This window comes from Macrobrachium rosenbergii, chromosome 35, assembly GCF_040412425.1.
Source record: "Macrobrachium rosenbergii isolate ZJJX-2024 chromosome 35, ASM4041242v1, whole genome shotgun sequence".
NCBI classification, from domain to species: Eukaryota; Metazoa; Arthropoda; class Malacostraca; order Decapoda; family Palaemonidae; genus Macrobrachium; species Macrobrachium rosenbergii.
Genome location: NC_089775.1, coordinates 6,766,131 through 6,789,051, shown reverse-complemented (window position 1 = coordinate 6,789,051; position 22,921 = coordinate 6,766,131). Strand labels below are relative to the sequence as shown.

General features: G+C 50.8%; 1 protein-coding gene and 1 long non-coding RNA gene across 3 annotated transcripts in view; both read right to left on the bottom strand.

The window, feature by feature from the left end:
- The window catches only part of LOC136856447 (uncharacterized), a 279,926-nt gene that overhangs the window by 131,593 nt on the left and 125,412 nt on the right, over window positions 1–22,921 (bottom strand). The gene's annotated exons all lie outside the window — the stretch shown is intronic.
- The window catches only part of LOC136856445 (gastrula zinc finger protein XlCGF7.1-like), a 38,583-nt gene that overhangs the window by 2,535 nt on the left and 13,127 nt on the right, over window positions 1–22,921 (bottom strand). Inside the window, exon 2 of one of the 2 annotated variants that reach the window (XM_067134326.1) lies at window positions 22,438–22,571. The gene's annotated coding sequence lies outside the window, so the exon portion shown is untranslated. Of the gene's footprint in view, window positions 1–22,437; window positions 22,593–22,921 lie in introns of those variants that run through there. The other variant, XM_067134327.1, reaches the window with a different exon arrangement.

Genomic DNA, 22,921 nt, shown 5'->3' with positions numbered 1-22,921 from the left:
CGCATGCGTGTCCACCATCTTGTTTACAAACGGACCGTCATAAGACCAAGGAGCCATTACGCTTCTGGTCAAGTGACAAGAAAGTTCACCGAAAGTCAGTGCTCCTTATTTCAGCTTTTCAGCCTTCCAGAAGGAATTCTATTCCCCATGCAGCTATCAATGCTGAAGAGGATCCTTTCCCCAAAAAGGGATACTAGGATCCACCTAACTCCGACTGAAATGACTGCATTTTCGGAGGGGTATACTAATTTACCCAGGACTTCTGCCCCTTGGTTAACAGGCAGTTACAGTTCAGTTGCTGAAGCTCAGTCAGATCACGCAAGCTCCCCAAAAAGGGATACACAGTTAGCAGGATTTGATCAATTCCGTAAGAAAACTGAGTGTCATCACAGATGTCCTTGCCACAGAATGGCAATATTTATATACTGCATATATGCATAATTCTAAAAAGGAAATCAAGTCAGTCATGTACACCCAAAAGTGTAAAAGTACTGCATTCTGTAGCCGAAAAGTGAGAATGGATACAAATGCTGTCCAAACAAGGTCTAATGTTAGAATTCTGACTGGAAACAACAAAATGGTCAGTTTGGAGTCCAAAACTTCAGATCAAAACATAATAGGGGCTCCAATACTCACCCCTGATGACACTGCTAATCCTTAGCAAGACACATCAACGTGCATTTTCTCTCCCGATGGCAAGTATCTAACTAATGAGAGAAAAAATATAATTGAAGTTGTACATGTAGAATTTAAGAAACAGGGCAGCATTTCCTAATACAGAGCGGCGCCTGGTACCACCTTCACCAGACATGGAGAAACCACTAACAGAAACGGTTCTCTTACCTGTGCCTATAGCATTAAAAGCTATAGAAAACGCCCTTTACTAGGTCAACGAAAAATGGATCTCTACTTCCATTTTGAATAAGACCAAGTTGCTCACCAAGTACCCTCAGCTTTCTGCCCCTTCACTTTCAAAATTATTATTAATCATGTGAATACAAATTTTCAGAATTTTGTAAGGACTCAAAAACGAGAGACAATGGCAGAATTAAAACCATTTGCCACAGTCATCCCAGTTTCAGGAAATTCCACCATGGAAAGGGCAATGCTACAACTCCCTTTTTAAAGGAAAAAGCTCCCTTTAGATATAGCTAGGCAGGAGTTTGGGACCTTTATGAAAAGAATCTCAGAGGGGACAGCCTTGGCAGAATTTCATGCTAGGATCCACCTCCTTAGTATTATAACCTCTACCACCTTGTTGGAAGTTGCCACCAAAAAAGGCTTCCAGAAGATCCCATAACAATTTTGCAAAATGTTTCAACAGGCAACCCTATTTTCGGCACTTCTTCTTTCTACTTTCTAGAGTGGTGCATAAAAGCGTGAATGGAAACACCAAAGGGTTCCCAAGTCAAAGTCATTTTTACATTCTAACCCCTTCTAAGGACCTGTTTGAGAGTCTGGGAAAGCCACTCTATGACTTTCTGGGAAGAGTGGTGCATAAAAGGCGTGAATGATAAAAAATCCAAAGGGTTCCAACAAGTCACTTCCTCAAAGACAATGTCAAAGGGACAACTTACAAAGGACAATTCTAATAACAGGAAATCCATTCTAACCCCTTATGTAAGGACCTGTTTGAGAAGAGTCTGTTGTGGCTGTACTTAACAGGCAAAGCCACCATTCCAACAAAGGGGTTGTCCAAAACCAGACTGGATGATTATGAGGCAGAAACCTGTTGATGCTGAGCCAAAGAGAAGCATCTGTTTGCATCACAAATTTTGGATAATCTCTAGGATTCCTCCAAATGAAGAGTGATTGCCCAACACTGAACAAGCACATTGTTTGCCACAAGTTTTGGATAACTACCATTGCCCAATTACATTCAACCATTCCAAAAGGGACTTGGACACTTTCTATAGATCTGAAAGATGCATACTGGCATGTCCCTACTGCCGTTCCCTTCTGCCCCTTCCTGAGGTTGCGGATATTGGAAGATACGTACAGGTTCAAGGCCCTAAATAGCCTAGCTAGATGACTGGTGGATCTGGGGGTCCACAAGAAAAGAGCTTGAAAAACCTAAGAACAGTCAAAAGGTTTTATAAACTGGAAAAATCCTGCCTCATGCCCAGCAGACACTTTCAGTGGCTGGGACTGTGTTGGGATACTCTTCACAGCCTGCTGTCTCTCCCCATCATACTCAAAACATAACAAGGCAAGTCCTCAAAATGTTCCTTGCACAGCCCAGAGTTTCCAGACAGCAATTAGAACTATGATGGGCCTGCTGCAGTTCGCATCAGTAATAGATCCAATACTCAGATTCCAATTACAAAATGTGAACAAATTCTGGCTATTGCATGCAAGAAAAAAGATGCCTGACTGACCTCATCAAAAGATTTAAAAAGCTGGGGAGATACTTCGGCCTTGGACCCGGAAGGAATCTCTGGCGAAACAGGTCACCCTGACTCCTCCATCTGTAAGAGTGACAATACACACAGATGCTTCGTTGACAGGTTGGGGAGGACAGTGGGAGGACCTTCAGGTGGCAGGGAGGTGGTCAGCTACTCTGCGGAAATGTCATATCAATTTCCTGGAACTGATGGCTGTCTTTTGGTCTCTCAAAAAACTCAAACCTCCAGAAGAGACACATTCTGTTGGTTCTAGATAACATGACTGCAATGTCCTGCATCAAGAGATCGGGATCACATACACCTCCTCTCAACATGGTAATGCTAGCCATCCTTCAGATGGCACAAGTAAAGAAGTGGCACCTGTCTGCAATTCACCTCACAGGGTCTCTCAATGTAATAGCAGACTCTCTATCGAGGAAAACGACAGCCTCAACAGAGTGGATGTCAGACTTTTCAAACAATAGCCAACATGCTTCCACAACCGGAAGCAGACCTGTTCGCCACATATGAGAACCACTAACTTCCAGTATATGTATCTCTGAACTTGGACAATCAAGCAATAGCAAGAGATGCCTTCAACAAGACTGGAACAATTGGAGGACGATATATCTTTTTCCACCAGTGTCCCAGATTTTGAAGGTTTTGAGCAAACTTCTAACCTTCAAAGGAACAGCTCACTTAATGGCCCCAAATTGGCCAAACAGGCATTGGTTCCTATTACTTAAACAACAGGTGAAGAGATCAATTCCACTACCGTTTGCTGTTCTATCCCAGATAGTAAGAGGGAAAGTCGTCTACGCATCCTCCTTTCTGAGCCAAGACCTTCACATGTGGATTTTTTAAATATTATCTACTGTAAAAATGACTCACCCAACATTGCTAGGTACCTACTGCAAAAATTATGGACACTGTCTATCTGACAATACCAGTCCATGTGGAAGATATGGTTAGATTATATCCATACTGAGAGCCAAGATGAGATTTCTATGGAAACACTTTTAAATTTTCTTTTATACCTTTTTGAACACAAATGCCTTGTGGTTACAACAATAATGGCATACAAGGCAGCATTAACAGAATCCTTGCTTTATGGATTCGGGATTGACTCCAGTATAGAAGCTGTCACTTCCCTTCTGCGGTCTTTTGCACTACAAAGACCCGCTCCCGAAAGACTCCCAATTACTTGGTCCCTGAACAAGGTGCTTAGACTTCTATCAACCCCTCAATTCAGTGGACCCAATACAACCACAACTCACATGCTACATAGGGCAATTTTCTTGATTGCATTAGCATCAGGAGCTCGTATTAGTGAACTGGGCTCTCTTAGACGGGGATGATACATCACGCAAACAGCTGACCATCAATTATTATTGTCCCCTGGCCCGTCATTCCTGGCCAAGAATGAGGATCCTTTGAGAAGGAAATCTCCTATTCTGATAAGAAAGCTCAATCTAGCAGACAAAACATTACGCCCAGTTCAAGCACTTAAGGTTTACCTAGAAGTCATGGCAAACATCCCAGAGGGTCTGATTCTCCTAGCACAAACAAGCCACTATCCCTACAAGGGCTGAGAATGATTGTAGTGTCTCTTTTAAGGCAAATCCACATTCCTTTCCTAGGACACATGATATTAGGAAAGTAAGTACGTCGTTGGCCTTCTTCAGAAATGCCTCTTTTGAAGACGTCTCTGAATGTACAGGGTGGTCATCAGAGACAGTATATTTTTAATAAACATTACTGCCACGAGCTCGAACAAATTTGACTACGCTGTGTATCAGTAGGTGGCATGGTTAGTCCTAAGCCCTAGGCACTACAGCAGAAAACTTGGGATCTCATTGACGGTGAGTAAGCTAGCTATCGCTGGGAGAAGGGCAGCCAGTACTGTAACCAAACCCAGCATGCTTACATAAGCCACTGCAGAACTACTGTACATCCTAAAATATAAGTTCATGCATAGTTTCTTGTTCTTTGGTACCAAAACATGAAGAGTATTTGGAATAAAGAATGGGGCTTGAAATCTGTGGCTTGACCTCGGAAGAGAAATGTTTTTCCTTTGGGGTGTTGGGATTAAAAATTGAGAGCTTAACCACTTTTCGTCACCTGTCAATTTCTTGGTAAAGCTCCTTGAGGACGAAACAATTGACTACACTATAAAAAAACAGGTTTTGACATAGGAAAAACCTATTTTGAGTAGTCACTGTTGAGTCCTCAAAATCCCTCCCACTTCCCGGACGAAAAGGCATGGGATTTGGGCAAGGGATCATCCTGCATTGACCAACAGAAAGTAATGGCTGATTGGTCCTGTGCCGGTCCATTTGTAAACAATATGGCTGATGCGCTGCGCAAGAGCCACTTCTCCTTCTTGCAGGTTTTGACGTTGGAAAACTGGGTTCAGCTTCGCTGAAGATAAGGGAAAATGCCCTCTTATCTTTGAGTCCATTACACAGCAAAACCCCTGTATTCGCAGGGGATGCGTATCCCCCCTGGCAAATAGCTAAAATTCACGAATACTGAAAACCCCTCTAAAACACTTAGAACAGCCTATTTTGATAGTTTAAACAGAAAAAGACCCTCTAAAAATGCTTATACCTGAGTATTTTAATAGTTTTATCACAAAAATCACAATTTTTAAAAGTAAATTGTATTTTTCCTAACCAAACCCAAGGTCCTTTACATTAGGAATTACTTTCAGCATAGGCTGGAAACGGCTGTTGAACTTTCGAACAAGGTGGTTAGGCAGTTAACTACCGTCCAGGAGGTGGGAGTACCGCCTGCCCGGATGTAAACATTCCAATTTGCTTTTCGGCCCAGGTATCAGATTGAGGGGTGGCATGAGGTGGGCATGAAATGTAATATAAAGGACCTCGGGTTTGTATAGTTAGGAAAAATACTTTACTTTTAAAAATTGTGATTTGTTCTGACACAATATACAAACTGTCAGTCCTTTACATAAGGAAGACTCACTGGCTGGAGGGAGGAATCTGAGTGAGTCTCTATGAACTGACTGGAGTTCACCACACCTTGTCTTCCCTTCCTGGTCGATAGAACGAGGAAGGGAAAAACTGCCTCTGACAAAATGATTGGGTTGTAAGAAACACGGGATCAATTGTCAGACTTCTGGGTCCCTTTGCATGAAAGAGGAAGCGTCAGTTCATGCAAGGTAGGCTACGAAGAACTTGGAGTCGGATGAATTTAAGCAATCACAAGCATTGGGTTTGTCTTATACAGTAGTCATGGTCTCCTTCCCCTACTTGCAAGGGGAAGGAGTGGGGTTGCTTCTATCAACCTGAACGGAAAATAGAACGGGAGCTCCCGTTGGGTACTTACCTGCATCGACCGCCAGATCCAGCATGTAATGGCATATCTGCTCTCTGCCCGTGGGAAGAGAGCCAGGATGGGGAGAAAGAAGAAAGGCCAGTCACTCCACATTCAAGCTCCCAATCACAACCGCACATCTTAGGCGAGATGCAACCTGTCCAGTTAGAGGAGCCGGGTAAGCTACACAACTTGTTGAGCAGCTACCACAGGACCCCGGAGGTAGAAGGAGGTGAAGGTGGTCTGTTGGAACCATACACCTGCCTTCAGCACCTGCAGAAACGACATATTCTTCCGGAATGCGAGGGACGGACCAATGCTGCGGACTTCGTGAGCTCTTGGACGGAGCCTACCACTGTCGTCTTCTCCAGCAGCAGAATACGCTCCCCTTATCGTCTCACAAAGCCAGAAAGAGATAGAGTTCTCGGACACTTCTTTCTTGGTCGAGCCAGTACTAAAGAAGAGTCGTCGACACTCAGGCCAGAGACATCGAGTCCTCTTCAGATAGCGCCGCAGCACTCTAACAGGACACAGTAGCATCTCGTCTGGTTCAATACCTACAAAGTCCTATAGGGAGGGGATCATGAAGGACTCAAACCGTGTGTCAGGGACCGAAGGATTCTGAGCCTTCGTTACGAAATCCAGGACAAAATCGAGGGTAACTGATCCCCATTCCCCCCAGTGTTTAACTTCGAAGGAAAGTCTGAGTAGTTCGCCAACTCTCTTCACCAATGCCAGGGCTAGCAGGAAGACGGTCTTGAGGGTCAGATCCCTGTTTGACGACTCTCATAAAGGCTCTCATAAGGCTCCTTAGGAGAGTCACATCCCACAGGGGCCTCAGATCCCTGGGTGGGCAAGACCTTCCAAGCTTCTCATCAGTAGGGAAATCTCGAAGGAGGAAGAGATGTCTACTCCTTTCAGCTGCAAGACTAGACAAGTGTGGCGTGTAGCCTTTACAGCCTTTTACGGTGAAGCTGAAATGTGACCTGCTGAACAGTAGCTCCGAGCTGGAGAGATACCCCATCCACGACACCAACCACAGAAGACGGACCACTTTCCCTGGTATACCGCTGCGGAGGATCTGTCTGAGGTATCCTGCCATTTCTGTTGCTGCGCGGCGAAAAAGGGGATCGCAGGAGATGGTGGATAACCTCCAGCCGTGAAGACACAGGAATGCACTGCCATGGTGGAACCGCTCCACTGTGGGGTTGACACAGCAGGTTGGGCCGAGGGGGATCTCTCTCTCTCTGCACCTCTGAGAGGAGGGCTAGCAGGTCAGGACCAAATGGCAAAATTTGGGTGCCACCAGAATCATTCTGAGATTTGGAGTGATCATCACTTGGCTGATCCCGGCGAATTCGAGGTTGTCCCACGGGTGCTTCCTAGCGGCCCATGGGTCCGGCATGACAGCAGAAGACCTGGAGTTTCCTGTTGTGCGGGTGGCAAACAGATCGATGACTGGATGCCCCCACAGGTCGAATAGCCTATCCATCACTTCCTGATGAAGGGACCATTCGGTCCCGATCACCTGGTTCTGGCAGCTCAGCTTGTCTGCCACGACATTCCTCTTGCCTGGAATGTACCTGGCTGACAGCCCTACCGAGTGAGCCACGGCCCACTCGTGCATCTGCATCGTCAACTGGTGGAGCAGGAGGGATACTAGACCCCCCATGCTTCTTGAAGTATGCCACAACCGTGGTATTGTCGCTCATCAGTACCACAGAGTGTCCCATCACTCGATCCCGGAACTCTTGCAGAGCCAGGAAGGCTGCCTTCAGTTTCACGAAGTTGATGTGAAGGTGCTTGTCGTCTCGGTGCAACACTCCCGAAGTCAGCAACTCCTCCAGGTGTGCGCCCCAACCCTCGGTCGATGCGTCTGAAAACAGCAGCATGTCCGGAGGGGGAGTATGCAGGGATACTCCTATCAAGAGGTTCCTGTCGTCCATCCACCAGCGAAGGTCCTGTCTCACCTCCTCGGAAAGAGGGATGAGAAAGGACTGGGGGTCTCGGGACTGGGACCAATACTCATTCAGTCTACATTGTAGAGACTGCAGGTGAAGATGCCCATGAGGTACCAGCTTCTCAAGTAACGACAGGTGACCGATGACAACTTGCCATTGCTGGGCTGGCTGCTCCTGTCGTGACAGGAACAGCTGTGCTGCCTGCCTGAACCTGCTGATACCAGAGTCCGAGGGAAAGACTTTCGCTGCTACCATGTCTATCAGCATGCCCATGTACTTTATCCTCTGCTTGGGGGAGAGATCTGACTTCTGGAGATTTACCATGATCCCAAGATTGTGGCAAAACTTGAGGACCCGATCCCTGTCCTGTAGCAACTGCGAGCTCCCGCTCGCCAGGATGAGCCAGTCGTCAAGATACCTCAATAGATGTATCCCATGCGAGTGGGCCCAAGCTGACACAAGAGAGAAGACTCTCATGAATACCTGGGGAGCGGTCGAGAGCCCGAAGCAGAGTGCCCTGAATTGGAAGACCGTCTCCCCAAGGATAAAGCGAAGGTACTTGTGAGAGGATGGATGAATGGGTATTTGGAAATACGCATCCTTCAAGTCCACCATAAGCATGAAGTCGTTCTCCCTAATGGAAGCAAGCACGAATCGTGCCGTTTCCATTGTGAACCGAGTCTGGTGAACGAATCGGTTCAGGGGACAGAGGTCTATGACTGGTCTCCATCCCCCTGTGGCTTTCTCTACGAGGAAGACGCGGCTGTAAAAGCCTGGAGACTGGTCCGACACGACTTCCACGGCACCCTTGCTCAGCATGGCTTGCACTTCTTGCTCTAGTGTGGAGTCCTTCGGAGTTCCTTGGATGTATGTGCGAAGACGGACTGGAGTGCAGGTGAGGGGAGGCCGAGACTCAGAAGGTAGTAGATATCCCTCCTGAAGGACATCCACTATCTAGGTCTCGGCTCCATGTCGCTGCCATGTTGCCCAATGATTCAACAGGAACCCCCCCCACCTTTGGCAGCATTTGGGGGGGAACGCCGCCCCTAGCGTTTCCCCTACTTCTTCCCCTTGCCCTTTTCCAGTTTGGAAAGCAGGCTGAAAGGGGCAGGAAGACCCACCCTTTCTAGAGGAAGAAGGCTGGGTGTTTCCATGGGACCCCTTCGAAGAATGGGACTTCATAGGGGCCGAGGAAGTGCTAGCCTTACCCAAGGGCCTGGCCACAGTGGACAAGCCGGTCGCTGTCATCGACAGGGTCATTGCCAACTCGGGCCCCACGGACCTGGAGAAGTGAGAGAGAATGGCATCCCTTCGCTTCAGGACCAAGTTAGCCCACAGGTTTGCCATCTGGTGGGTGAGGTAGGAGATGGCCCTACCTCCAAACTGGCACAGTCTCCCAAAGGCAGAGTCCTCCCTGGTTACAATAGCGCCCGAGGAAGCAGCCACCTTCGATACTGTGAAGGCCACAGATCCAGCCAGGAGACTGCCTGGAAGGCCGCCATGGCAGTGGCTTCCAGGGTTGCAGCTTCTTGCTGAGAGAGGGAGATACTCTCTGCAGTAAGTTGCTGCAATGAGGGACCCGGATCTAGATGAACCAGGTCTGGGTCAACCAGTTTAGGTGGCAATGCCCTCTCCGACGGAGCGTAGAAGTGCTTCTGACAAGGCAGAGGAGGGGGAAGAAGCTTATCCGGACAGTTTCATCTGAGAGAATTGTCTTGCCCAGACACAAGACCATTGATCGAGGACCCCCTCGGCAAGCGTGGACCACGGCAGCCCCACCAAAGCCTTGGGTTCCTTCTTGGGTCCCCAGTAGGATTCAAGGCACGCAGGACGGTCCACATACGAAGCCGTGGTCCTTTCCCCGGGTCGTTGTGCTGATGAATCAGTGCAATAACCTCAGCAAACATTCTCTGTATCTCAGGGGTGTCCGCATCCTGGGGAAGAGGACCCTCAAGTCCTTCCAGGGTGCAGTCCTCCCGATCTACTCTCGCTGCAGGAGGAAGAACCTCGGCAGACCCCCCCCGGGGATCCTTCCTGCACCACGCGGGTGTAAGACCTGGCCGAACCAAGGACCGAGCCAGGCACGTATGCCCCCGAGGTAGAACTCTGGGGAGACAACTCATTAGAGTTCTTCCTGTCCAACTAGCAGCCAATGAAGAATTAGAGGAATTTATTTCTGGTGGTAGAAATTTGTTTCTCATCATATTGTGGTTTGGATTCCACAATAAGCTGTTGGTCCCGTTGCCAGGTAACCAGTTGGTTTTTAGCCACGTAAAATAAATCTAATCCTTTCGGCCAGCCCTAGGAGAGCTGTTATCCAGCTCAGTGGTCTGGTTAAACTAAGATATACTTTCTTTTTCTGCCCCCTGGAAGGAGCACAGGAGGTAGAGGGGACAGGCAAGGAGGATCGGGCACTCCCACTGGCCTTGCTGGCAAAACCAACAGGGGCAGTGGGCCTGGAGGGGTCACCAACCCGCGGTGGTGACAGCAACCCAGATTGAGGAGAGTGCTTTCGCCTGGGTGAAGCAGTCTCCTGAGGAAAGCGGAGCAGCTTGCATGAGTCAATCCGCGCGCTCGCCTCCCCCGAGCCAGGCTAGCCGCGTGGACGTGGCCAACGGAGGAGTCGGGCGTGCAGCTGGCTGGCGCACCCCAGTCTTCTTCGAGGCTGAAACCTCTCGGGAAGACTGAGCAGGGGACCTAGTCTCTGCCTCTCCAGGTGTCCGGACTCGAGGGACCGGTGCACCTAACCAGGAACCTAGCTTGGTACTCGCAGAAGTACCAGCAGGAAGAGTCGGGGCACCTGCATGCCCGGACTCTTTCCCTCGCCCCACGCCCGAGTCTGTACGGAGAGAGGTTTCTCCCGTACCAGACTGGGGTACTCGGGTCTTCTCCTTGGAAACCCGGGTACTTGGAGCGACTCGTGAATGAGCGTCCGACGTGGAGCTGCTGGCCTTGGAAGTGGGTTTCTTCGGCGCAGCAGGGGGAGTGCGGACTGTGGTCTGCAAACCCTTGGCTCCTGATGTGACTGACCCAGGGGTCAGCACAGAGGTTCCCTGATCCGTGGATCGGGAAGAGCCAGCGAGAGATCCCACTGCCTTCCTGTGGAAAGAGGCAGTCCCTTAGAGGTTTCAGTGTGAGACTTCTTAGTGAGGGGAGAGGCAGGCTTCTTCTTTTTTGGCTGGTGAGCCTCAGAAGGAGAAGAGGAAGAAGAGGCAGCAGACAGAGATGAAGATGACAAAGACGAAGACGAAGACGACGACACCTTCCGCGATGTCTTCTTTGTCTTCTTCGCCTTCTTCCTCAGGATAGAGGTCAGGTCCCCAAACCATGCAGGAGCAGCTGAAGACACAGGAGCAACCAGGGGGCCACAGCAGCAGGCGCAACTTGGCAGGGTGCAGATAGGCGGTGCTCAGGCCATGCAGGTTGCCAGGGTTGAAGGATGGGTACGGTGCGGCAGTCTGGAATGTCCAGGTGAGAGCCAGGGTTGAAGGCACAGGTGGCGTGTGACCTGCAGCCAGGCCGGGCCAAGAGATGGGTTGAAGGCACAGGTGGTCATGTACAAGCTAGGGTCAGGAACTGGAGCAGGCATTGTCACGTAAGGCACCGATCGGTGTCACCATATAAGAAGGACTAGGGTGAGATAGTAGGGGCCAGGAACCCAGGGGGCTGTGGCACAGGATGGTGAGTGGCAGGGGCAGCTGAAACCTGGGTGTCTAGATGCGAAGCCACCGTCACAGGCAGCTTCCCGAACGCCGGCATGGTGACAGTCGTGGTGGTGGAAGTGGTAGCCGAGTGGGTTGTCACTGGAGTGCCAGACAAGTGGGACGCCAGGCCCTCCAGGTGTAGCCAGGCAGAGGACAAGTCAGATACCCAGTCCATACAAGGAACTTCCAAACCCAAACCTGAGGATACAGTCGGGTTAAAATGGGAAGCCTCCACTTGCTCTGGGGGAAAAAGTTCGCCCCCAGAGTGAGGGGAGGCCCCTGAGATGATGTCCTGAGCAACCGCTCCCCCATGCCCTTCCACACCTGATGAAACAAATGAAGAAGGGGAGGGGGAGCCCTCACCCGAGGGAGAGGGAGCAAGAAGGGGAAGCTCGCTGGGAGGGAGAAACGAATCCGACACATTCGCCACATTCGTAGGCTTACGATGGTAACGTTTCCTCCCCTCGAACCTCCTCCACTGCTCGGGGGACCAAGAGCAACACCCACTACAGGGAGCGTTGCGCGAACACACACGCCCCCTGCAAGATGGGCAGAGGGTGTGTGGGTCCGCGTTGACGCTAGACTGAAAGGAGTTACATTTCTTCCCTCCCACCCTGGGACATACACACTGGGGACAGGAAGGTTTAGTTGGTTTGTCCATAATAGCAAAAGATCAAAAAAGTAAGGATTTCCCACCAATTTGATGAAAAACAAGCAGTCAGGCAGAGAGCGACGAAGAACAACGTCCATGCGCTACGACAGCCGAAAGCAAATTGGAATGTTTACATCCGGGCAGGCAGTACTCCCGCCACCCCGGACAGTAGTTAACTGCCTAACCACCTTGTTTGAAGTTCAACGGCCGTTTCCAGCCTACGCCTGAAAGTAATCCCTAATGTAAAGGACCGAGGGTTTGTATATTGTGTCGGAACAAACACAAAACCCAGGGGTATGCCAATCGGTTTCCTAACCCGAAGGTTGGGAAGAGCCAATGAGGGACCCACTGTCTCCTTGAAAGGAGGCAGTCCCTAGAGGTCCAAGGGCATCAAGGGGGAAAGAAGCATCCTTCCTCTCCTTCAGCTGACGGAGGTCTGTCTGGTTCCCAGGACCCCCTCGAACCTCGGGAGAGCAAGGGAAGAGGCGGCAGAAGATGAAATCGAAGATAAGTTGAAGAAGACGTTGGCTACTTCCACAGGGTGACTTCCTTCACCTTCACTCCGACATCTTCTACAGGATGGTGGACACAAAACATCACAATTTTTAAAGTAAACTGTATTTTTCCTAACTATACAAACCCGAGGTCCTTTAAACAAGGTGGTTAGGCAGCTGACTGTCCGGGAGGCGGGAGTACCGCCTGCCCGGATGTAAACATTCCAATTTGCCTTTTGGCCCAGCTATCAGATTGAGGGGTGGCATGAGGTGGACATAAAGTGTAAAGGACCTCGGGTTTTGTATAGTTAGGAAAATACAATTTACTTTAAAAGTTGTGATTTGTTTGACACAATACACAAACCCTCGGTCCTTTACATTAAACTTACTGGTTGGAGGAGGAATCTTTAGTCTAAACTAAACTGACTGGAGTTCACCACCTTGTCTTCCCTTCCTGGTCATGAGAGGAGGAAGGGAAAAACTGCCTCTGACAAAAGATTGGGTTGTAAGAAAATGCAGGATCAGTTGTCAGACTTCTGGGTCCCTTTGCATGAAAGAGGAAACATCAGTTCGTGCAAAGTAGGCTAGAAAGAACTTGGAATCAGATGACATAAAGGCAATCACAAGCATTGGGTTTGTCTTATAGTCATGGTCTCCTTCCCTTCCTTGCAAGAGGAAGGAGTGGGGTTGCTTCTATCAACCTGAACAGAAAATAGAACGGGAGCTCCCGTTGGGTGCTTACCTGCATCAACCGCCAGATCCAGCATGTAACGGCACGTCCACTCCCTGCCCGTGGGAAGAGAGCTAGGATGGGGAGAAGGAAGAGAGGCCAGTCATTCAACATTCAATCTCCCAATCACAATCGTACAACTTAGGCGAGATGCAACCTGTCCTGTTAGAGGAGCCAGGTAAGCTACACAACTTGTTGAGAAGCCACCACAGCACCCATGGAAAAAGTGTCCAAGGACTTGTGTGCAACATCCCGGAGGTAGAAGGAGGTGAAGGTAGTCTGTTGGGACCACACTCCCTCCTTCAGCACCTTTGAAACCGACATGTTCTTCGAATACGAGGGACGGACCAATGCTGCGGACCTAGTGAGCTCTTTTAAAGAAGCATGCCGGTGTCGTCTTCTCCTGCAGCAGAGTATCGTTCTCCTTATCGTCTCACAAAGCCAGAAAGAGATGGTGTTCTTGGACACTTCTTTCTTGGTTGAGCCAGTACTAAAAGAAGAGTCGTCGGCACTCAGGCCGGAGGTGTCGAGTCCTCTTCAGATAGCGCGCAGCACTCTAACAGGACACAGTAGCATCTCGTCTGGTTCATTACCTACAAAGTCCTCTAGGGAGGGGATCATGAAGGACTCGAATCGTGCGTCAGGGACCGAAGGATTCTGAGTCTTTCGCTACGAAATCTGGGACGAAATCGGCGTAACTGATCCCCATCCCCTCGAGTGTTTTAACATCAAAGGAAAGTCCGTGAAGTTCGCCAACTCTCTTCGCCGATGCCAGGGCTAGCAGGAAAACGGTCTTGCGGGTTAGATCCTCGTTTGACGACTCTCGTAAAGGCTCGTACGGTGCACAAGTCAGGCTCCTTAGGACGAGAGTCACATCCTACGCAGGGGGCCTGAGATTCCTGGGTGGGCAAGACCTTTCAAAGCTTCTCATTAGTAGAGATATTTCGAAAGAGGAAGAGATGTCTACTCCTTTCAGCCATAAGACTAGGCCGAGTGCGGCGCGGTAGCCTTTCACAGCTGAAACAGAGAGAAGCTTCTCTCGGCGAAGGAAGACGAGGAAGTCCGCGACCTGCTGAATAGTAGCTCCGACCGGAGAGATACCCCTTCGACGACACCAACCACAGAAGACGGACCACTTTCCCTGGTATACCGCTGCGGAGGATCGTCTGAGGTATCCTGCCATCTCTGTTGCTGCGCGACGCGAATAGCCTCTCACTCGCAAGAGATGGTGGATAACCTCCAGCCATGAAGACACAGGGAATGCACTGCCTGGTGGAACCGCCATATGTGAGGTTGACACAGCAGGTTGGGCCAGGGGAGGGATCTCTCTTGGCACCTCAGAGAGGAGAGCTGGCAGGTCCGGATAGCATTTGGGTGCCACCAGAATCATTCTGAGATTCGGGGTGATCATCACTCAGCTGATCACTCGGCGAATCAGACAGAATGGGGGAAAGGCGTATACGTCGAGGTTGTCCCACAGGTGTTGGAACGCATCCTCCGCAGTGGCCCATGGGTCCGGCATGACAGAACAGAAGACCTGGAGTTTTCTGTTGTGCCGGGTGGTGAACAGATCGATGGCTGGACGCCCCCACAGGTCGAACAGCCTTTCCGCTACTTCCTGATGGAGGGACCATTCGGTCCCTACCACTTGGTTCTGGCAGCTGAGCTTGTCTGCCACGACATTCCTCTTGCCTGGAATGTACCTGGCTGACAGCTCTACCGAATGAGTCGCGGCCCACTCATGCACCTGCATCGTCAACTGATGAAGCTGGCGAGACACCAGGCACCCCCTGCTTGTTGACGTACGCCACTACCGTGGTATTGTCGCTCATCAGTACCATGGAGCGTCCCATCACTCGATCCCGGAACTCCTGGAGGGCCAGGAAGGCTGCCTTGAGTTCCAGGATGTTGATGTGAAGGCGCTTGTCGTCTCAGTGCCACACTCCCCAAGTCAGCAACTCCTCCAGGTGTGCGCCCCATCCCTCGGTCGATACATCTGAGAACAGTAGCATGTCCGGAGGGGGAGTATGCAGGGATACTCCTATCAAGAGGCTCCTATAGTCTGACCACCAGTGAAGGTCCTCCCTCAACTCCTCGGAAAGAGGGATGAGGAAGGACTGGGGGTCTCGGGACTGGGACCAATACTCCTTCAGTCTCCATGGAAGAGACCGCAGGTGAAGACGCCCATGAGGTACTAGCTTCTCCAAGGACGACAGGTGACCAATGAAGGCTTGCCATTGCCGAGCTTGCTGCTCCTGTCATGGCAGGAACAGCTGTGCTGCCTGCCTGAACTTGCTGATACGAGAGTCTGAGGGAAAGACTTTCGCTGCCACCGTGTCTATCAGCATGCCCAGGTACTTTATCCTCTGCTTGGGGGTGAGATCTGACTTCTCCAGATTCACCACGATCCCTAGATCCCGGCAAAACTCGAGGAGCCGATCCCTGTCCTGTAGCAACTGCAAGTGAGAGCCTGCCAGGACTAGCCAGTCGTCGAGATACCTCAGTAGACGTATCCTGCGCGAGTGGGCCCAAGCTGACATGAGAGAGAAGACTCATGAACACCTGGGGAGCGGTCGAGAGCCCGAAACAAAGTGCCCTGAACTGGAAGACCGTCTCCCCGAGGACAAAGCGGAGGTACTTGCGAGAGGACGGATGAATGGGTATTTGGAAATACGCATCCTTCAGGTCCACTGTAAGCATGAAGTCGTTCTCCCTGATGGAGGCAAGCACGGATTGCGCTGTTTCCATCGTGAACTGAGTCTGGCAAATGAAACGGTTCAAGGGAGAGAGGTCTATGACCAGTCTCCATCCCCCTGAGGCTTTCTCTACGAGAAAGACACGGCTGTAAAAGCCTGCAGACTGGTCCGACACAACTTCTACAGCACCCTTGCTCAGCATGGCTTGCACTTCTTGCTGTAGTGCGATGTCCTTCGAAGATCCTTGGACATATGTTTGGAGATGGACCGGAGTGTAGGTGAGGGGAGGCCGAGACTCAAAGGGTAGTAGATATCCCTCCCGAAGGACATCCACTATCCAGGTCTCGGCTCCATGTTGCTGCCATGTTGCCCAATGGCTGGACAGGCACCCCCCCACCTTCGGCAGCTTTTGGGGGGGAACGCCACCCCTAGCATTTCCCCTTCTTCTTCCTTTGCCCCCTTTACTGGATTGGAAAGTGGGCTGAAAGGGGCGGAGGAACCCCACCTTCTCGAGGAAGAAGAAGGCTGGGTGTTTCCAGGGACCCCTTCAAGACTTTCCTAGGGGCCGAGGAAGTGCCAGCCTGGCCCAGCCTGGCCCAAAGACCAGGAGGTCTTGGCCACTGCCTGGTGGACAACCTGGTCACTGTCATTGGCACGGCGTTTGTCCACCGCAGCGTCCACCAACTCTCTGGGGAAGAGAGAGGAGGAACCCAGCAACGGTCCATTCCTAAGGGAAATTATTGACTCGGGACCTACAGACCTGGAGAAGCGAGAGAGAACGGCATCTCTCTGCTTCAGAACCAGGTTTGCCCACAGGTTCGCAGTCTGGTGGGCGAGGTAGGAGATAACCCTACCCCCAAGACTGGCACAGTCTCCCAAAGGCGGAGTCCTCCCCAGGCACAATGGCGCCCAAGGAAGCAGCTACCCTCGATACTGTGAAGGACCACAGATCCAGCCAGGAGACTGCTTGGAAGGCCGCCATGGTGGTGGCTTCCAGGGTTGCAGCTTCTTGCTGGGAGAGGGAGATACTCTCTACAGTAAGCTGCTGCAACGTCAGACCCGGATCCAGACGAGTCAGGTCCGGGTCAACCTGTTTAGTCAGCAACGCCCCTACAGCTGGAGTGTAGAAGCGCTTCTGGCGAGGCAGAGGGGGGGGAAGAAGCTTATCCGATCCGCTCGACCTAAGTGAGCTGTCTTGCCCAGACACAAGACTGTTCACCTGGTCGAGAACCCCCTCAGCAAGCGTGGACCACGGCAGCCCCACCCAAGCCTTGGATTCCTTCTTAGGTCCCCAAAAGGATTCGAGGCGCAAAGGACGATCCACAGTTGAGGCCATGGTCCCTTCCCCGAGGTCGTTGTGCTGACGAATCAGCGCAATAACCTCTGCAAAAGTCCTCTGTATCTTGGGGTGTCTGCATCCTGGGGCAGAGGACCCTCGAGTCCCTCCAGAGTGCAGTCCTCCCAATCTACTCTTCCTGCAGGAGGGAGAACCTCGGCAGAGCCCCATGATCCTTCCTGCACCACGCAGACGTAAGACCTGGTCGAACCTAAGGCCGAGCCAGGTTCGTATGCCCACGAGGTAGAACTCTGAGGAGAAAACTCTCCAGAATTCTTACTGTCTGACTCGTGCCCCTTGGAAGGAGCCGAAGAGGCGGAGGGGACAGGCGAGGAGGATCAGGCGCTCCCACTGGCCTTGCTGGCAGAACCAACAGAGGCAGTGGGCCGGGAGCAGTCACCAACCCACGGTGGTGACGGCAGCCCGGGTTGAGGAGAGTGCTTTCGCCTAGGTGAAGCAGTCGCCAATGGAGAGCAGAGTGGCTCGCGTGAGCTGAGCTGCGCACTCGCTTCCCCCGAGCCAGGCTGGTCGCGCGGACGTGGCCGGGGACTGGGAGGAGTCGAGCGCGCGTCTGGCTGGCGCGAGCTTGCGCTGTCCTCTAGACGCGCCCCAGTCTTCTTCGAGGCCGCAGCCTCTCAGGAAGACTGAGCAGGGGACCTCTTCTCTGCCTCTCCTGGCGTTCGGCCCTGAGGGGCCGAAGCACTATCCAAAGAACCTGACTTGACACTCCCAGGAGTGCCAGCAGGAAGAGCCGGGCACCTGCATGCCCGGGCTCTTTCTCTCGCCCCACGCCCTGGTCTGTACGGAGAGAAGTTTCTCCCGTATCAGCCTGGGGTACCCGGGTCTCCTTGGAGACCCGGGTACTCGGAGCAACTCGCGTACGAGTGTCCGACGTGGACTCGCTGGCCTTAGATGCAGGTTTCTTAGGCACAGCCAGGGGGTGGGTGTGGACCTTGGTCTGCACGCCCTTGGCTCCCGATGCAACTGACCCGAAGGTTAGGACAGCGGTTCCCTGATCCGTGGATCAGGAAGAGCCGACGAGAGATCCCACTGCCTTCCCTGTGGAAGGAGGCAGTCCCTTGGAAGTCTCGGTGCGAGACTTCTTGGGGGGGGAGGCAGACTTCTTCTTCTTCGGCCGCGAAGCCTCGGAAGGAGAAGAAGAGGCAGCAGCGAAGACGATGACGATGACGAAGACGAAGATGACGACACCTTTCTAGACCTCTTCTTCTTCTTCTTCTTCGCCATCTTCTTCAGGATCGCCGTCAGGTCCCCAAACCAAGCAGGCGCAGCTGAAGACTCAGGAACAGGAGGAGGGGCTGCAGCAGAAGGTGCATCCCGGGCAGAGAACGCGGTGCTTGGGCCAGCACTTACCTGGGCGGGAGCAACCGCGTGGGGGCCAGGAATGAAAGTAGGCGGGGCCGGGGATGCAGGCACGGGTGGTGCGTGGGCAGCCAGGCCGGGTCGCGCCAGAGTCGAAGGTATGGGGAGAGGAACAGACAAAGTGCCGGGCTGGATAGAGAAGCAAGGAGCCGGAACCATAGTCAAGATCGGGCCAGGGCCAGCAACAGGGGCAGGGAACAGATATATATGGTAGAGTTGACGTCACCATGTAGGAGGAACCCGGTCGCGTGAACAGGGCCAGGAACCCAGGAGGCAGCGGTACTGCGTTATGCACAGCAGGGGCAGCCGAGACCTGGGTATCTAGGTGCGAAGCCACCAACACTGGGACCTTAGCGAAACCTGACATGGTGACGGAGGTTGTGGTGATTGTCGCTGCGGTGTGAGTGGTCACTGGAGCACTGGACAGATGTGACACCAGCCCCTCCAGTGACGGTACGCCAGGTAGGCCCAGGTGTAGCCAGGTTGATGAGATGTCTGCTGCCTGGCTATCCAGTCCAACACCTGAAGCAAAAGTCGGGTTAGGTTTGGAAGGCTCTACCCGCTCTGGAGGAAAAAATTCCCCTCCAGAGTGGGAAGAGACCCCCGAGAGGATGTCCCGGCCCACCTCTCCCCCACGCCCTTCCACACCTGATGAAATGAATGAGGAAGGGGAGGGGGAGTCCTCACCCAAAGGAGAGGGAGCAACCAGGGGAAGCTCGCAGGGAGGGAGAAACGAACCCGACACATTTGCCACCAACGGAGTCGTTGGGGGCGTATTACCCTCGGACGATTCCTTGGCAGGCTTATCGACGGTAACATCTCCTCCCCTCGAACTTCCTCCATTGCTCGGGAGACCAAGAGCAACACTCACTACTAGGAGCGTCGCGCGAACACACACGCCCCCTGCAAGACGGGCAGAGAGCGTGTGGGTCTGCGTCGACGCTAAACCTAAATGAACTGCATTTCTTGCCTCCCACCCCGGGACACACACGCTGGGGATAGGAGGGCTTAGAAGACTTGTCCATATTCATTAGTAAGAAAAATAACACAGATTTCCCACCAAAAGAGAAGAAATAAGCAGTCAGGCAGAGAGCGTGAAGAACAACATCCGCATACTACGACGGCCAAAAGCAAATTGGAAGGTTTACATCCGGGCAGGCGGTACTCCCGCCTCCTGGACAGTAGTCAACTGCCTAACCACCTTGTTTGAAGTTCAACGGCCGTTTCCAGCCTACACCTGAAAGTAATCCCTAATGTAAAGGACAGAGGGTTTGTGTATTGTGTCGGAACAACATGGGTTTGTATTAATAAATATCAAACACAAGTAATATATACACAAAAATACATTAAGATCCCACCAGGATAATAAAGAGCTTAACGACATGACAGCCGAAAGCAAACTGGAATGTTTACATCCAGGCAGGCAGGTATTCCTGCCTCCCTGGCAGTAGTTACTACCTAACCACCTTGCTCAAGAGTTTAACGGCCACTTCCAGCCTACACTAAGAGTAATTCCTAAATGTAAAGGACCGACGGTTTGTATATCGTGTCGGAACAAATACAAATTACTTTAAAAATTTGTAGTTTGTTCCTACGCAAATACAAACCTTTGGTCTTTACATAGCACTTACCCTTTGTTGGGTGGATTCTGGGTAAATCTCTGAACTGGCTGGTAGTTCTGCTCACTGGGGTCTCCCTTCCTGGTCTCAAAGAGTTGAAGAAGAAGTCCCGTGCCTCTGATCTGTTGAACGTATGGAATGTCCAACTGCCAGACTTCTGGGTCTTTTGAGTTAATGAGTTTGTGTCATTTCAAAAAGGGCTAAGATGAGCTGAAAGTGTCGGAGACATTAAAAGGCCAAAAAAACCAACAGGTTTGTATTATTGCCAGACTCTCCCACGCCTTGCTAGAGAGAGGGGGAGGACTTGCATCTAATAATCTACTCTAGATCATAGAAAGGGTGCTCAGTTATGGAGGCTCACCTGCATGACACGGCAATCCAGCATATGACGGTTCGCCACCTGACCCTCTTCTACGAGAGAGGAACGGTAAAAGAGAAAAGGAAGGAGGCCAGTCACTCACTCACAGTCACTCACTCACATTCTCTCCTCACTACCATACACTTTAAGCAAGTTGCTACCTGCCCCTCTATGGGAGCCAGGTGAGCTACAAAACTTTATGAGTGGCCACCACAGGACCCAAGGGAAACATGTCCAAGGACCTGTGGGCAACGTCCCAAAGGTAGACGGACATAAATGTGGATTGTCGAGACCAAACTCTCACCCTTAATACCTGTAGAACCGAAAGGTTCTGCCAGAGTGTTTGGGATGGAGCAATGTCCCTAACCTCGTGAGGTCTTACTCTGAATGTATTCCCATCTAACTCATCAGACATAGAGTACATTCGCTTGATTATCTCATGAAGCCAGAGAGAAACTGTGTTCTAGAACACTTCATCTTGGTCGAGCCAGCACTAGTGAAGAGTCGTTGACACTCAGGCATGAGATATCAAGTCCTCGTAAGATAGTATCGCAGCACTCTAACTGGACACTGTATTATCTTGTCCCAATCACTACCAGCAAAGTCCTTTGCGGAGGTGATTGACGGGGATTCGAATCTAGTGCTACAAGTTCCGGGACAAACTCAAGTGTAACAGATCTCCATCCCCTCGAGTGCTAGCATCAAAGGAAAGGTCATGAAGCTCACTAACTCTCTTCGCCGATGTCAGGCGAGAAAGTCAGTTACCTGCTGAAGAGTAGCTCCTACCAGAGAGAGACCCCGTCAAAACACCAACCACAGGAGACAGTCCATTTCCCCTAGTACCCAGCCGCAGAGGATATAAGGGTCTCCAGACATCTCTGTCGTTGTGTGGCGAGAAAAATCTCTCACTCGCAAAAGATGCTGGATAGTTTCCAGGTGTGAAGTGGCAGACCTTCCACAGCCTGGTGATACCTTCCTATGTGTGGCGGGCATAGCAGGTTGTGCTAAGGGGGAATCTCTCTTGCTACATAGGAAAGTAAAGCTCACAAGTCTGGATACCACTCAGCAAGTGGCCACATAGAAGCTACTAAGGTCGTCCTGAGAGTCAGGGTGATCATGACCCTGTTGACCACCCAACAAATCAAAACAAAACGGAGGAAAGACGTAGGCCCTGAGATTTCCCATGGGTGTTGGGAGGCATCTTCTATAACTGCCCATGTTTCCAAAACAATAAAACAGAACACCAGCAGCTTCTGTTATGCCGGCTTGCAAAGTGATCTATCTTTGGGAGATCCCAAAGACTGGATAATCTTTCAGCAATGTCTGGGTGTAGGGACCATGTCTCTACCAGCTGACCCTGGCAACTGATCTCATCTGTCACCACGTTCCAGTTCCCCAGAATGTACCTGGTTGACAACTCTACTGAGTGTGCTTCCACCCACCTGTGCTGCAAGTAACATCCTTATGTAAAGACAGAAGGTTTGTATTCATGTAGGAACAACCTGATGTTATGCCGCCGATTACTTATTATTATGACTTATGCCTGATTTCGACCCACAACAAACCACAGGAACAGATCTCTGTCGTAACTTGGGGACTTCCTGTACTCACAAATAACAGGGGAAGGTTTGTATCCTCGTGGGAACAAGTGATTTTGTTTTTTCAATTCTGATGCCAAGAGAGCTTAGCATAAACAGTTACAAAGTTCCTAACCTCATGAGTTCTACTTTAAACCATCCATGAACGACAGTACTCATAAACGTACAAATAATCTTTTAAATACTTACAGAAAAGTAAAATGAACAGCAATCCTAACACGTTCCCAACAAGACCAAGAAATGTGCTTCCTTTCTGACAATTGCTTCAACTTCGCTCTCCAAGGACTCCTGACCACATCTGCATTTGGTGCATCACAAATTATCTGCAAGATAAAGAAAATGATCATTATAAATATACAAGAAGTGTATTAGGCTTACATTAGTATAAAGGCACTAATGTTTTCCCCAGTAACAATCAATACACAATGTCCTGGAGACTAAAGCACGCAGCATAACACTTTTTTTCCCCAGAAATCATGATTTCAGCCCATACCCCTTGTAATATTCGAGTCTTGATTTTGGTAATTACTCTCCAGGTTAGGCTAAGTTTATGCAGGCCTAGGCTACTTTTAGAATCAAGACACTACGATTGGCTAGGCTATCCTTATGCCTAGTTAGCCTAAGATTCTCTTATATCAAGGTTCAATTTGGTAAAGGATTAATAATTTGTAAG